This window comes from Pinus tabuliformis, chromosome J, assembly GCF_031772625.1.
Source record: "Pinus tabuliformis cultivar Carrire ecotype Pingquan chromosome J, CPIR1, whole genome shotgun sequence".
In the NCBI taxonomy this organism is placed as follows: Eukaryota; Viridiplantae; Streptophyta; class Pinopsida; order Pinales; family Pinaceae; genus Pinus; species Pinus tabuliformis.
This window is the reverse complement of record NC_142295.1, coordinates 15,073,201-15,081,562: the sequence shown is the minus strand read 5'-3', so window position 1 is coordinate 15,081,562 and position 8,362 is coordinate 15,073,201. Positions and strand designations below refer to the sequence as shown.

Genomic DNA, 8,362 nt, shown 5'->3' with positions numbered 1-8,362 from the left:
TACTGCTTCAAGCTTCTATCCAAATCGAACCTGCAAAATGAATAAACATCTAAGGAGTGCAATCATAAATGAAGGCGTTGAAGTTGTAATATTTGCTGGAAAAAAAGGCCAGAATGTCATCTGACTGATATATGCACATAACACATCCCACCAGGATCCAATTTTGCAATATTTTTCGAGATTTTGGCCGCATCCTCTATCCCTGGCCAGCGTATCGTTGAAAAGATGCCCTCCGCTATCGCAACTCCCTCAGCAATGCCCACAAAATCCTCCAAATCATAAATTAAAAATCCGACTCTTTGTCCAGAAAATCAGGAAATGGTAATACAAATTCCAATTTTGCAGGAACAAATAACTACACGATAAGTCAAATTGGATTTTTCTATTACTAAATCAAATATAGAGGAGGCAGTTTTTCACGAGGTTTTGGCTTTGTCCATTATGATTCTTTTGAAATATCTGATGCTGCTATTGAGATTGCAGGGAATTAGTCACGTGCTATACGGAGGGATTCAATGTTTTTGCATTCAATATTGAGACTGAAGCTACGTCGATCTTCAGCTTGATGATGAACCTATTTTCCCTCAAAGGCTTGGTACACCATTTCCCCAAACTTCAAGCGATGCAGAAAGGCTCGCATCATTATATGGTGTTGAAGAAGGCCAATGAGGTCAATGCTCAGATTTATGTAGAAACATTCATCTGGCCTCCAAGCGTTGAAATAAAATGAATATTTTTGGCTGTCGATATCTGGTAAAGGTTTATGGTGGGTTTTGCATTTTCTGCAGTAAGTATGTCGAAGCCCAAATCTCCTTTCGATGCATCCAGACTGAGCAGCATGATTGGGGATCTGCCCTCCATGTCTCGACACCGATGCTCTAATATCCAATGCTTGCGATAAAGTCATCGAAGATGAGCACAAGTCGAAGATAGATAAGGAGACGGCAAAGCTCGAACAGAAAATCGTTCGCATGATGTTAAGTGGCAAAGGGGACAAATTGAAGCCCAATTCTTGCAATTCTGTCAAGGTTGGGGAGCATCACATCTGTGTTGCCACTACGAAGAAGGCAGAATCTGGCTTCCACGTATGGCAATGGCACTGCCATATCATGTTTTATGATGAATGTTGGACACCTAATCCTCAATGGGTTAGTGTGGAAGATGAATGGACAAAAGGAGTCCAAGAGACCTTGGGATGTGAAACCCAACGGTCACAACAATGTACTATAAATGTATATCAGTTGTTAATAAAATTGTACTCTCATGATTTATCATTCAGATCATTCTTCCTCCCATGTGTGTTTGACATGGTATCAGAGCGGGCGATCGCTGGTCCTACTCCAATTTGAGCCACTTGTTTTGTGGTCTCTATATATATGTCAGTTCTGTGTTACCTGACCTCTGTCTGCCATATTCCTTTTACCTGGCTCTCTGTCAGCTAGAAGGTGTCTTTCCATGAATGTTTGTCTGTTTTCCATATATCATTTATAAAACCTGCGCCCTGCCCTTTTATTGCGCTGTCATCCTGACCTGGTTTGAAACGTTTGCGCTGTCATACTGTAAATAGTTGAGCGCTGGCCTGACATTGAAACGCCTGAGCACTGTCCTGTCTGAGCGTTGTCATAAAATGTTCACCTGAACGCTGTCCTGACCTGAGCGCTGTCCTGACTGAGCGCTGTCATAAAACAATAAAACGTTCCCCTAAATGCTGTCCTACTTCCGTTGTCCATTAAAATTGTTTTATCTCTCGATTGCCTCAATGCCTCTGTCCTCTGAAATATCTCTCGAATGTTTGGACTGACCCAACTGTATCTTTAACGCTGCATCCTGTAAAGTCTGCATTTTTAATGCTGCTGGATTTGTTTGTCTCAAATTCATCGCACGTCCTGGGCGACCGAAAGCTGTCATGCAATTTGAGGGATTTGATCACTTGAACGAAGGTTGCTCTTCTGTTCTATCTGAGCTTTTGGAAAAATTTGCGAGAGTGGAGGAAAATTCTGACATGGTATAGTAACACTGCTGAAGAACGCCTTTGTCCAGAGCGAAAGGTAGACAAACGTTTTTCGGTGTGTTTGCGTTGAGTTTGATTGCAAAAAAAAAACGCCTCTATCCAGAGTGGAACGCGTTAAACGTTTTTGGCGTATTGGTATGCATTTGACTGCAATTTGTATTGTTTTTTTATTACAATTGGAATCCGTGTTGCACTTGATTGCAATGGGAAATCGTGCTTGGATCATGGCGTAATGGTGTGTGAGCCAGGTCTCTTCACAAGGTCGAATGGTATCAGTGCAGCGGAATGGTGTGTGTGCCTAGGTCTCCACGGAAGGTCGTATCATAGCTTGGCGTGGCAAAGCTCCTGAACGCCAGTAATGAACGCTCCTCCTCTGGTTATGAACGCTGGCTATGAATGCTGGTTATGAAAGCTCCTACTATTTCAAATAAATCTTGAACACTGCCTACTCCACATATTTTTAATATATTACGGTGCCAGAGATTAATATTGTATCCTCCCCTCGGTACATTTTTTCCAAAGATTACCAGTCTCATCGCATAGTCGGCCTATGCACAGTCGACCTGTACTGTTAGCTCCAGTCCCCTCCATCGTCACTGGTGTTGCGTGGTAATATATATACCATATGTTGCGTTGTAACCACTATAAATCTACTCCTGATTTCACTCCTCGGCTCCGGTCCATATTTACCATCATGGCGCTGACAAAGAGTGAGAAAATCAATGGTTGAGGAGGGTGAAGGACTATCCACCTCTTGAGAATTCATGTCATTAATTCTCGCCATCCCCTTTCTCCTACTCTTTGAAAGGACCAAATTCCCACGAGAGAAGGTATTGTAATGCGAGAGCAGGATACCATAGTGGGAACGATTAGTATTCTATTCATTCCGATTATTGTCTACTCCGTGCAAGTTGTCATTTTATATTTGGTGGGCATTTAAAAAGAAATACGACCTGTGGGATTTGCAGTGTTTGTCCCTGCTTTCAAAACGCAAACGCTGGAGCTAAGTGCGTTGGAATAGTAAGTGCGCCCATATGAGCTATGTTCCTCTGAAGGATATTGTTTATTTTTATATATGTGGTATATATTGTATACACCTGAGTTAATTAATTTTCAAGGCCGATACATGTTTTATGGTGAGCATAAAAAAAAATGGCTAGTATCTTCTGTGTTGTTTCCAGTGAGTAAATTACTCCCAGTGACTGATGTAATGTGCTCAGCGGTGATTTAATTTAATGGTGAAATCATTGAATATATCATATTGCTGATTGAGAAGTTTCTGGAGGCATTATACTCTCACTGTGCATCTCAATTTGGAGTAAAACTCAATAAATATATTTACAGCTGTCTAGACAAAGAGGAGCCTATTTCAAGAGGTTGAGTTGGTTGTAGCTTATCCAAAGAGGAAAAGTTGGTTTCAAAGCATCTTCAAATCAAGTTCTATCAGTTTGTGTTCGAGTTGTCCTTTGTGGGCAGATTTTATCACTGTCAAAGAGTCAAATCTCCTTAATAATTGGCTGCATATACATCTGAAGCAGGGTCGAGTATTCTCTAATCTCCTGGAGGTGAACACCTGTGGAACAAGAGGGCTGCTATCTCTGTAAAAGATACATTTATTTACTTCCCTTGGGCTATATATTATTATTATTACATGGACTGATTTGCTAGAATTTATTTGTTGATATAACATTCTAGGTTTTCCTAAAACTATGCATGGTTGGAAGGCTCTTGAAAGGTCATGGTAAAATGCTATGGTATATATGACCAGCACTGTATAATTTGCTAAGTATTTGGACATGTAAAGAGGTCTATCACTGTTGTTTCAGCGTGCTAGAGACTCATTCCCATGCCTATGCCCTGAGCAAGTGTTGGAGCAGCATTCTGAGTCTGAAAGTCCTTGCTGGAATTTACTCTCATTGCTTCTCTTCATTGCTAGAAAGTGGCAAGATCAGAGAATATTAATTTGTACCCCAGTAAAAGCATATGATTATTCGAATCCTGCCCATGACATGGTGTTATAATTATTGAAGTTTTGATAGCCATCATTTCTGATTTGAAAGTGAAGGAGTACTTGAAGGATCCAAGCAAGTTTGCAGTTGCTGCTGCCCTAGTGTGGCATTGTATTTAAATCTCATTATAGTGCATTGATTCCTTGATTCGACTGCTGCATAAAGAGTTTGGTGGGCTGATTGTAATCTTTTATGGAGAAAAGTTTAGTCAGTTGTATTGTTAGAACATATTGCTGGTCATGTTTTATGTAATGGATTGTAATTAGTGCTTGCTGGTTGCACACTGATCATTTGCTGACATTTATAAGGGATATTATTGTATACTGTGAGTGGGTATTACTTTTCTGCATTGAGTAGTAGTTGTGATCAGTTTTTAAGGTGTAAATCTGACATTAAGAAAAAAAAAATGGCCAGAATCAGTGAAGTATTAGAGTTCATGAAAACTCTTATACAATCTACTGTTGATGACACATTACAAATCAGCAAAGGATCTCTCTCAGAAATTCAGACATGCCTATATAATGCACAGGAAAAGATCGATTTTTTGCAGCTTGAATCACAGCTACAACAAGAAGAGCTACATCAAAATAGACATCATTCTGAACCTATTTCTGTTCAGAACGTTGAGACTGCAACCCATCAACAGCAAGACAATAATGTTACAGTTCATTCAGATTTAGTACCCCATAAAGCAGCAGTTGTCCATGCAGATGCAAAAACTCATTCTGCACTTCCCAAGCCCATCATCAGACCTTGGGAATAGCTTGTCCAAAACAAGCACAGAACTGGTCTTGGATATGACAAGGACTTGTCCTTTCATATTCCAGACTACGCCAAGCCCATTCAATTTCAGAGTGTTGGATTCATTCATGACAGTTCACTTGCTCCTCATGACAGTTCAGCTTCAGCTGCTCCAGACTCTGCCCCTCTTCCACAGCAACAACAACAACAACAACAACAACAACAACAACAACAAATTGTGAAATGCCAACATTGTGACCGAGTTGGCCATCTGAAAGATCATTGTTTTGATCTTCATCCATGTAAGCACTGTCATAAAACCAGTCATTCTTCAAACAGTTGCTTCAAAAACAAACGTCCTGCAAGAACAAAGATTCATCTTGGATGGATCGCTTCTTGGCAATGGGCATCAACAACCAAGAAGATATTCCAAACACATTTCAGAACTGGTTCCAAAGTATTGAACAGTCTTGCAGTTGAGTTTCCTCCATCATCTCACCTTGTATCGGACAGGGGGGGAAATGATGGTCATCTACAAGCTTCAAAGTCACATCAAGCGAGCCTGAGCCACAACCTACCACACCAGTTTCAGAGTTGTAGCCAGAAACAAATATGCCCGTGAACATGCCTTCAGTTGGCAATCTGGACACTTCCTCTAGCAGAAGACTTCAGCTTCTTGCCAGTTTCAGAAGAATTCCAGGAACAAAATTGAGAACACTTCCTCTAGCAGAAGACTCCAGCTTCTTGCCAGTTTTGGAAGAGTTCCAGGAATTGCATTAAGCATTCCAGAGTTGTTGGTCATCCTTAAACCATCACAGGTTGAGACTTCCCTTTTCAGGTTGAAGTTCTCCCTTTTATGCGGGGTGAGACCTCCCTTTATTGGTTGAAGGTTTCCCTCTTCAAAACAATAGGAGCACTTCCTCTAGCAGAAGACTTCAACTTCTTGCCAGTTTTGGAAGAGTTCCAGGAACTGCACTAAGCATTCCAGTGTTGGTGGTCATCCTTAAAGCACTTCCCTTTATACCAACATTTCAGAGAGCACATTCAGCCTAGTGCTGCCATGCATTTTTGCACATTTTGTATTATAGCTCTCTTCTTGGACTCATACATAACCCTTCGGATTAAGGGGGGAATGTTGGACACCTAATCCTCAATGGTTTAGTGTGGAAGCTGAATGGACAAAAGTAGTCCAAGAGACCTTGGGATGTGAAACCCAACGGTCACAACAATGTACTATAAATGTATATCAGTTGTTAATAAAATTGTACTCTCATGATTTATCATTCAGATCATTCTTCCTCCCATGTGTGTTTGACAATGAAGAAAAGGGTTTTCACCTTGAGTACACCTACGACAATTATTTCCAGCGCCTTGAGGCAGAAGAAAATGTTGAGGCCGAAAAGAATGCCGAGAATTCGGTTTTGCGGGAGCTGATGAAGAAGTCTTGAAACGTAAACTTGTTTGCAGGCCAGGTGTCTTCGTGGAAGAATGACTACAATGGAGAAATGTCAATGGATAATCAGGAACGTACATTCGTACCTCGAATGCTATGAAGGGATGAATCTTTTGATCATTAAATAAGGTATGGATTTTTACATAAAAAATAAAATAAATAAAAAATAAAAAATTTAATAGACCTTTCTCTATTAGTTTGGTGTTAAATATAAAAATTGTTTTCAATTTTCCTACAAACCAATAAAAACATTTTGAAAAAGTATTGCACAATCAATGAGCACATTGCATGGGGACATGCAATATTTCTAGTTGGGGGGAAATAAAAGTATGTTGGAATTTATCATTTATTTTTGTGGGCAAGAGTTAGGATGCATACACTAACAAGTGAAATGAGATTGGTGTTATGTGTAGGTCAACGAGAAGCTTATGCAGAAAGCTCAACATTAAAATGCGACACCCTTTTCATCCACAATTAGTGTAACTTCGAAAAATAAAAATAAAAAATAAAAAATGGACATTTCATAAATTCTTGAAAATGAGCTAATTTGTTTTTGAGTCACTTCATACAGGAATGATCGATGGAGATGGCACACAAAGGTGACAATTTTTATGCAGGAATGGTGCTAGGAATTGAAGACAATCTAATGCAAAAGTGATTTTTCTAAATCACAATGAAACATGCATCATTGGACGCTTGAAGGAACTAATTCTTCACTGCACATATCATGACATTTTCCACTACACAAAGATCCTTTTGCGTCATGACTACTCACCTTTTTCCTTCCAAGCGCCTAAATCATCCCTATGTTGCAGCCATCTTCCATTACCTTATCTTTCACGACTTCATGCACGCCTATTTTTCTGAATCGCATACATTCCTTTATCCTTTTCAATTTATTTTTGCCTTCTAGTTTTCCTTTTGAATAAAACTCATTCCCTTTCCATGATTACATTACCTTGTTCTCCTTGCCATGCTGATCCACACTGATTGTCCGTGACTTCTTTCCATTTATAGTCCTACCAAATCTTTTTGTACAAACTCGCGTTGACTGATGTGGGATTCCTTAAGGCCCACCTTTCAACCGGTCTTGCCCCATCGACATCAGCACCTTATCTGGGAAATAGACTAGAGTTCCTTTTGGGTACCTTGAGACTTGCATGCCTCAATGGCAAGTTCTCTCGCTAACAATCATGGGAATACATCAATGTCCCTTGATCGTCAGATCTTGCAAATGGCTCGACGTCAACCCCTCTATTCGCATTTCACAAGATGTACCCGGGTACCTTGGCACTCATTGACATTAATGGTGAGTTGCCTCACATTGGTTAACGACATGCATCAATGGCCGGTAATCCAATGATTTCTTTTCATGCTCGACATCAACACATTCTTTCGCATGATTAGAATTGTACCAAGAAGTTTTGTAGCAGACGAATACTACACACTTTTTCACGACTCCCTCAGCAGTTACAGCAGCATGAATTCTGATCTGTGAGAGTATCACAGTTCCACTTTCAGCTTTTCCATGATTTAGCATCAGAAGTTCAGATTCCTTCATTTCCCAGGATCTAGTTACAACAACATCAGTCACATTTTCCTGATCCAGCAGCAGCAGTAGCTACATTCCTATTGCATAGTTCATCATTCTTGGGTAAGTAGAGGTATGTTGTTTTCTAATCTTTAATCATGCAATTCCTTATATGCTAACTTGAATATTTTGGAAAATTCCCTCACCATGCTACATTTCCTTTCATGAGCCATGTCAAGTTGCATGAGGATATGCAACCAATTCAGTTGGGGAGGGGAAGAACTATATTCACTACATATTCACTACCATGATTCCATTTCTTCACCACTATCACTCCATTTTTCTCATTTACCATTCACCAACATTTATTTTCCAATGATACTTTGTTGCACTTTGCTTCATACACAATATTGGCATGCTTCATTAATATTACAAAAGGGCTTTCTTATGCACATTATGATTTCTAGTGAGTGTTTACATTATTATTGAAGAATAGAGAGCAGAAAACGAAATGAATGTTGTTAACACAAGAACCAACATTCTTTGTATTCATGGTTGTCACACAAGAACCAACCATAAGAAAATGTAAGTTGTTACTCATGTCTTTCACATATCCT

General features: G+C 39.7%; 1 pseudogene; it reads left to right on the top strand.

Annotated features, from left to right (window-relative positions):
- The first annotated feature begins 793 nt into the window (after nt 1-793).
- On the top strand, nt 794-6,209 carry LOC149225190 (uncharacterized; annotated as a pseudogene).
- The last annotated feature ends 2,153 nt before the right edge of the window (nt 6,210-8,362 follow it).